The 8,314-nt window shown below is 46.2% G+C and overlaps 1 long non-coding RNA gene across 1 annotated transcript; it reads left to right on the top strand.

Annotated features, from left to right (window-relative positions):
* Positions 1 to 7,110, top strand: LOC141418561 (uncharacterized). Its single transcript, XR_012443189.1, has 2 exons — positions 1 to 201; positions 6,890 to 7,110. It is a non-coding gene; the product is annotated as an uncharacterized lncRNA (long non-coding RNA).
* Positions 7,111 to 8,314: the final 1,204 nt, after the last annotated feature.

Raw genomic sequence — 8,314 nt, 5'->3', positions numbered from 1 at the left:
CCACTCCCTGCAAACCCAAACCTTCCGCCTTAAGCCCCTTCCCCCCACCCCCCATCTGAGGCGCTTGTACAAAAACAAACTCTGAAACCAGGAGGCTCTGGGCCTTGCACCAAACTCCCCCAACTGACAAGAGTGTAAAAAGCCTTGGCGGCCTGGGGACCTGGAGCTGGGTGAACAGTCTAAAGAAGAATGCAAAGCCAGGTAAGGTGGTGTGTGCCTGTGATCCCAGCACTTGAGAGGCTGAGGCACAAAGATGCAGAGTTCTAGGCCAGCCTGGGCTGCATAGCAAGACCCTGTCAGATAAAGAAAAAAAAAAAGAGAGAGAGAGAAAGAATGCCAGAGACATCGTTGTTCTGTTTTGTTTTCTTGTAATCATAACACCCTCAGCTCATGTCTTGCCATACATGCACTCATTTATTTATTTGCTCCATGTGGCCTCTGCAGGCAGGCTACAGACTTGAACCTCCACACCTGCCTTCTCCTAGGTTTCCCCATTCCCACTTTCTCGCTGCCACAATCAGAGCCCCTCCCAGCAGTCAGAGGAGTCCCACTAAAGCAAGACCACAAGCTCCCAAGACCTCCCATAGTCCTTAGAGAATGACGGAGGGGGTGAATTCAAGTATGATATATTGTAAGAACCTTTGTAAATGTCAATGTACCCCCAGTACAACAATAATAAAAAATAAATAAAATCCTACTGGAACCAGCATGGTATCACACATCTATAATCCCAGCACTCAGGAGGATGAGGCAGAATGATTAAGAGTTTGAGGCTACCCTGGGTAATTTACAGAGACTCTGTCCCAAAAAAACAAAACAAGAAATCTGACTGGAAATGATTCAGCAATTCCACTTGTAGGTATACACCCAGAAGAAGTAAGAGCAGGGACTGCTGGAACAGACACTCGCACACTCATGCTTATATCAGCACTATTCATAACAGCCAAAGGGGAAGCCAGCAAAGCCTAACAGCCACATAGTATGGCTTGTGTGTGCAATGGAATATTCTCCAGTCCTCAAAAGGAAGGAAATTCTGGTACTTGCTACAACACAGCTGAACCTTGGAGACACCTGTTAATCCAAAATAAACCAGTCGTGGAAGGACAGCTATTGTATGAGTTCATGTGTATGAGATTCCAACACTAGACATATTCAAAAAGACAGGAAGTAGAAGGGTGGCTTCTAGGGGATGGAAGGGAGAATGGGGACCAATTGTTGAAGGGGTATAGAGTTATAGTTGGAGATGATAAAAAATATGAAAGTAAATGATGGTGATGATTATATAGTAATGCAAACACACCTAGTGCCACAGACCTGGACACTTAGATGGTTAAAATCTAAGTGGGAAATTTGTGTTGGGTATATTTTACCACAATTAAAGTAATACAATAAGCCCGGTGGCTGAGCACTTGCCTAGCATATGTGAGACCCTGGATTCATTCCTTGGCACTGTAGTAATAATAATAATAATAATAATGGAACCAAAATAGTGTGGTTATAAAATAAAATCCCAAGTTGGGCCTGGTGGTGGTAAGTGCCTATGATCTCAGTATTCAGAAAGCAGAAGCAGGAGAACCTCCAGTTCAAGGCTAGCCTGAGCTGTGTAGTGAGACTGTCTCAAAAAAACAAAAGCAAAACCAAGAAGTCCTCCAGGCCCTCTGAGAACTAGCCTCTACCTGTCTCTCCTGGTCATCTCGTATCTCTTCTCCTCAGTCACTGTGTGACAGCCACACGGGTGGCTCTCTGTTCCCTGAACACACAAGCTTTTGCCAACCTCTGCTGGTCCCTCTGCCCCAGACCTTCAGGCAGCCCATGGCTTTGTATCACTTGTACTTCAGCTCAGTGCCACTTCCTCAAAGAGGGAGGCTGGCCCTCATTAACCTGTCCAGAGGGACCATCCTCCCCTCTCTCTTGTCACCTGCTTTGTTTTCTTCACAGCATGGGACACTGAATGAAATTGACTTGCCCATCTCTCCTGTAGAAATACCTCAACTTCTCCTATAATTTGTAGCATCAATGGCCCGCAAAGCCCCATATGTTGTAGGCTTGGTCCCCAGCTGATGATGCTATGAGGTAGTGGAACCTTTAGGAGGTGGTGTCTAGTGGAAGGAAGTTGAGTCATTGGGGGGGGGTGTCCCTAATGGGGTATTATGACCCTGGCCTCCTCCTGTTTCTCTTTGCTTCCCAGCTGTCATGAAATGAATAGTTCTTCTCCACCACACACTGTCATCATGATGTACCCAGCTGCCACAGACCCAAAGCAGTGGGGCCAAGTGGCCTCGAGCCAAAATAAACCTTCCTTCCTTTAAGTTGATTCTCTCAGATATTACGTCACAGTAACAAAAAGCTGACTAACCTCTCCCTTCAAGAATTCGGTCAATGCCAGGTGCCTGTGGCTCATGCTATAACCTTGCTACCCAGGAGGCAGAGATCAGGAGGATCAAGGTTTGAAACCAGCCTGGGCAAATAGTTCCACGAGACTCTCTCAAAAAAAAAAAAAAAAATCACAAAAAAGGGCTGGAGGAGTGGCACAAGTCATAAGAGCACCTGCCTTGCAAGTGTGAGTCAAACCCCAGTGCTATTAAAAAAAAAAAAAATCCAGTCAACCACAATTGAGGGTCAGACAGAACTCTGGACAAGAGTTAGCAAACTCCCCCTCTCCATGCTCCCACCCTCCACTGTCTTTGTTTCAAGTAAAATTTTATTGGAATGTAGCCTCACCCAGCCATCTATGTGTTTTGTTTTGTTTTCTTTGCTATGGCTGCTTTTGTGCTACAATGGCAGAATTGAGTGGTTGCTATAGAAACCAAATGACCTGCAAAACCTAAAAGATAGTTACTATCTGGCCAGGCACCAGCACTCACATCTGTAATCCTAGCTATTTAGGAGGCTGAGATTGGGAGGACGGCAGTTCAAAGTCAGCCGGGCAAAAGTTCCTAAGACTACATCCCCACAGAAAATGCTGGGTGTGATGGTGTGTGCTTGTCATCTGGAAAACATAAATAGGAGGACAGAGGTCCAGGCCAGGCCAGGTAAAAAGCAAGATCTTATCTCAAAAGTAAGTAACCACAGCAAAAAGGGCTGGGGGTGTAGCTCAAGTAGTAGAGCCTGTGCCTAGCAGGCATGAAGCCTTGAGTTCAAAACCCAGTCCTGTCAAAAAAAAAAAAGGAAAGAAAAGATTTACTGTCTGGCCTTTTATTTTTATGTGGGGTGGGTCAGTATTGGGGTTTTGAACTCCGGGCCTTAAGCTTGCTAGGCAGACACTCTAGCACTTGAACCATGCCTTCAGTCCCTGTGTGGCTCTGTAGAGAAAAGGTTTTACTAGCTCTAGGTCTAGGAACTCTAGGTATATCAGTGAGCAAAAACACGCCACCTCCCCACCCCTACCCAGCCCCCACCATGGAGCTAAAATCCTAATAGGAAAGAGAGATACATATTGACAAGATAAATATGTACAGTGTTGAGTATCTACAATTTAGGATAATTAAACGCAAGGAAGAAAACGGGAGAGAGTTGAGATGGGAAAGATGGGTGGGGAGAAAGGATGTTGTAGACTGGGTGACCAGGAAAGACCTGAACAGGGAGGTGGCCTGTAGGCAAAGGTATTCAGGTCATATGGGGACACGCTTGCACAGGATGCAGCAAGTGCAAAGGCCCTGCACAGAACATGCTGGCCAAGTGTGGGGAACGGCAGAGAACAGCAGAGATGGTGTTGGCGTGGAACCAAAGGGGGGATGGCAGGTGGGGGATAAGACCGATCCCACAGGGTTTTATGAGCTCCAGAGAGGGCTGGGTAGGGAATGGCTGACTTCTCTTAGGATTTAGAAGGATCAGTAGCTGCCAGGTAGGCCATGGGCTGAGGTGGGGACCAAGGGCAAAAGCAAGGAGGACAGAGGGATAACCATAGCAAAGATCCAAGCGAGGAGCAGAGGTGGTGAGAAGTGTTGAGTTCTCAGTCAACTTGGAAGGAAGAACCAATGTGCAGGTGTGAGAGACTGTGCCACCTAGCGGGCTTTGGGCCACCAACTCTTCTGACTTCCTAACACCTGAGTGCTGAGCTCATGAATGAGGAGTGAATAAACAATGAAAAAGGTGGGTATGTTTGTGGGGGGTGTCCATTTAGTTTTTGTTGTTTTTTTGGTAGGTACTGGGGATTGAACTCAGGGCCTTGTGCTCTAGGTCACTGCTCTACCACTTGAGCCATGTTCCCAGTCCTTTTGCTTTTAGTTCATTTGTTCAGATAGGGCCTTGTACTCTTCCCAGATGATGATCTTCCTACCTCTGCCTCCTGAGTAGCTAAGATTATAAGTATGTACTACCACACCCTGTCTGTCCACTTGCCTTTGACTCCAAAAACAGAGAGGAAACCAAAAAGCAGAGTCTCTTCTCCCAAAGCTCCACTGTGAACATAGCAGAGAGGGAAGGCAGGGAGGCAAGTGGAGAAGGGAGGGAGGAGGCAGATGGGAGATGGAGGCACAGACTCAGAAGAACGAGCAGTACTGAACAGGGCTGAAGGAATATCACAGGAAATAGGAATAGGAAGTGGAAATGGATGACAACCAGAACCAAAGGGTACTGCTTCCAGAGCCTCGCCTCAACATGTGCCACCAAAAGTCACCTTCTGGCTGGCTCTTGGCACACACAGCCAAAGCCTGACCTACTATGTGCTGAGTACCATGGCAGCTGAAAACTTCCAAGTCAGATCCAGCCATGGTGAGAAATTGAAAGATAGTCTTGAAGGGATTTGCAGGCTCAGAACAGTGACAACCATGGGACATCCTGGTGGCTTCCGGTTCCTTACTTTAACCACATTAACAGCATGGACTTATGGAATGTGGGCTCAGTGCCCTGTGTTCTGTGTCCTTACCTCATCCTGCCTCTAGTGGTAACTGCTGGCCAGGGATTGTGATGATGCTGATATCAGAGATGAAAGATGGAGACACAGAGGTGGAAGCCGGTGGCAGCAGGGTATTCAACCCTAAAACCACACCCTTGTCCTACTGTCAGATCCCTTTGCTGAGACTATGGATGCTTACAGGAGGACTCTGACAAGAGGCACACTGAGTCCATGATGACATTGGTGGATCCAATTTCCTAAAGCCTGGCAGAGGGACAGGACCACTGACATGAAAGTTTCCCAGCTGTCGCCTGCAAGGACAGGGTTTGGGTTTTGCTTTGGGCTTACCTTTTTGCCATAAGGAGGAGCTGTGCCTGAAACACACACTATTCACTTCCTAGCTTCCACCACGGTCTCCCTGTCATCACAGCTGTGTCATTTTATCTACACATCTGCAGTGTGCTGACTGACATTTTGGAAAACATTTCAAAGTAGTTGGACTAAGTGACACTTTGCTTTGGACATTGCAGTAAATGCCCCTCCAAGACAATGGTGGTCACAACGTCCCAGCCTTATTGGTTTTAGTTATTTTTCTGGTAGGGTCTTTTGTTTTTTTCTCCAGGGCCGGTCTCCAACTGCAATCTTCCTATCCACAGCTTTCTGAGAAGCTGATACCACAGGTACGAACCACCACACCCAGCTTATTGATCAAGATAGGGTCTCGTTAACTTTTTGCCCAGGCATGTGCTACTGTACTCAGCTCTTTTGTTTCTTGTTTTTGGTGATACTGAGGTTTGAACTCAGAGCTTCATCATAACTCACTAGGCAGGCAGTCTACCGCTTGAACTATGCCTCCAGCCCTGCACCTGGCTCTTAAGATCATCTGATACTCAATTCATATTCAATTTTCCCTCATTCCACCAAAATACTTAGAAAAAAAAACAAAACTGGTATAGGAGCTGGGCGCCGATGGCTCACGCCTATAATCCTAGCTACTCAGGAGTTAGAGATCAGGAGGATCATGGTTCAAAGCCAGCCCCAGCAAATAGTTCGTGAGACCCTATCTTGAAAAACCTTTCACAAAAAAAGGGCTGGTGGAGTGGCTCAAGGTGTAGGCCTTGAGTTCAAACCCCAGAACCACAAAAAAAAACCTGGTAGAGGCTGGGGATGTAGCTAAGTAGTAGAGCATTTGTGTAGCATACTTAAGGACCTGGGTTCAACCCCCAACATGGCAATAAATAAAATGGTTGGTCTTAGTCATTTCAGACCAATCTGAAAAAGTGACCAGGGACAAACCTGTAGTCAGACAAAGCCAAGCTTATCACTCATTATAACAAGGAAGAGCATACCCCAGCAACTGTGGAGTGACTCACCAATGAAGGGAAAATCAAGTTAGTATAGGATTTTTGGGGGGTGTGGGGGTAGATAAAGTTTAAATGGAATTTAAATGAAGCAGGGTTTTTTCAAGCTCAAAGCAAAACAGGGACAGGTATGGTGAAACACACCTGTAATCCCAGCTACTCAGGGAGCCAAGGCAGGAGGATCCAAAGTTCAAGGCCATCCTGGGGAAATTAGCAAGATCCCGATCTCGGAATAAAATAAAAAGGGCCGGGGTGTACCTTGGTTGTAGAGCGCTTGCCTAACGTGTACAAGGTTCTGGCTCAAATTGCTTTTGGAAAACTGTGGAGTTAGTCACCCTGTTACCTTGTGAACCTGCATCTCCAAGGCAGGAGGAAGACATTCTATTTGTAGGTATATAATTGCATTTGTTTGGGTGGACTCTACTGTTACTCGGTTTAGAGTGAGCTGATGTAAATTTACTTAGTTTTTACTTATTGCAGCACTGAGGGGTTGAACCCGGGGTCTTCTGCACACTAGGCAAGTGCCACATCCTCAGCGCCTTATCTGATAGAATTTTAAACTGCAAATCTTCTGACCATCTGTCATTTTAGGGAACATGGTTTCTCAGTGAGCTCAGAGAATGGGGTCACTGTGACACTCACAGTTGCAGAGTGTCCTTTTGAGAAATCTTCTTTCCTGTTTCTTCTGCAGCTGGATGCATCCCAGCCTGACAGCCCCCGTCTGATCGATGGCCCGACTGCACTCAACTAGCTCCGCCTCAGCCACCCTTCATGTCCTCACAAGGAGGGATCATGCACTGTGTGGATTGTTTTGTTTTTCAAGACTGGGTCTTACTATGTAGCCCAGGCTGACCTCAAACTCATTATTTGCCTCAGCCTCCTGAGTGCTGGGATTACAGCAGTTCACCACCATGCTTGGCTCATGTTTTGTCTTTTGAACATCTTTTAATTCCCCCAACCTCATCTATCTGTCTGTCTGTCTCTGTGTCTCTCCTTCCTTCTCTCTTTCCTGTTTCTCTTCCTCACATCCTCCCCACATTTTCCTGTTGAAAAGACCACGCCAATTATACCGTGGAATATCCCACCCTGGATTTCTCTGTTTCTTCGTTTACTGGTGTGATTGAATTTGCTCCTCTGCTCTGTATTTTCTGTAAACTTTAACTGTAAAGGCTTGGTTGGGCTCAGGTTAGGAAACACTCTTCCCAGAACACGAGCTCCTGGAAAGGAGGCTTGGTGGTGTTGGGTTTGTTATTTGTGTGTGTGTGTGTGTGTGTGTGTGTGTGTGTGTATGTGTGAAGGATGATTTCAAGCAGATTTGTTTGTCTGTAGACTTTATCCAACCTACTCTTAGCTATTTCCCCTAGAGACACAGCCAGGCAAGACTTGAGTGGAACCTGAATGAGTGTAACATCCCCAAACTGGAGACTACCCAAATCTCCCTTAACAGGTAGATGAGAAATAAATGTCAGTTTATCCACTAAAGGAATACTACACAGCAACGAACAGGAACAAACTACACCTACATGCATCTCAAACACATGTGCCAAGTGGAAGGAGCCAGATGCAAAAATATGATTAGTGTATACAGTGAGAAGAACCAGATCCGTGGTGTCTTGGAATGCAAGGTCTGTGAGGAAATTTCCTGGAATGATGAAAATCTTCTTAGTATGTCTTGAAGGTGGTGGAGATTACAAAATGTTATGGTTCAGACATAAGTGTCCTGATAAAAGGCTCATGCCTGAGGGGGGGAGGGAGGGAGAGAAGCAAAGAGGGGAGGAAGGAAGTAAGGAAGGAAGGAAGGAGGGAGGGAAGGAAGGAAGGAGGGAGGGGCAGAGGGAGGAAGGAAGGACAAGTTAGCAACTGTGGTTGGAGAAGCACCCTGAGGACTAGGTAACAAAGCCTTTAGTAATTCACATTTCCCACTTTGCTGTCAACAAACTTGAACAAGTCCCTGAATAATCCTTAGGTGATGGACAGATCTTTATCCACAACTTCTGATCGTGGACGGTGATGTGATGTTAGCCAGATGAGTTGAAGTTCAACTGTATATGACCTTGAGATGCAAATTTCCACTTCCATCTCCTCTTTTTTTTTTATTGTGTTATTATTCATATGT

Source organism: Castor canadensis, chromosome 17 (assembly GCF_047511655.1).
Source record: "Castor canadensis chromosome 17, mCasCan1.hap1v2, whole genome shotgun sequence".
In the NCBI taxonomy this organism is placed as follows: domain Eukaryota; kingdom Metazoa; phylum Chordata; class Mammalia; order Rodentia; family Castoridae; genus Castor; species Castor canadensis.
Note: the sequence above shows the minus strand (reverse complement) of the source record. Positions and strands in the feature narration are given on the sequence as shown.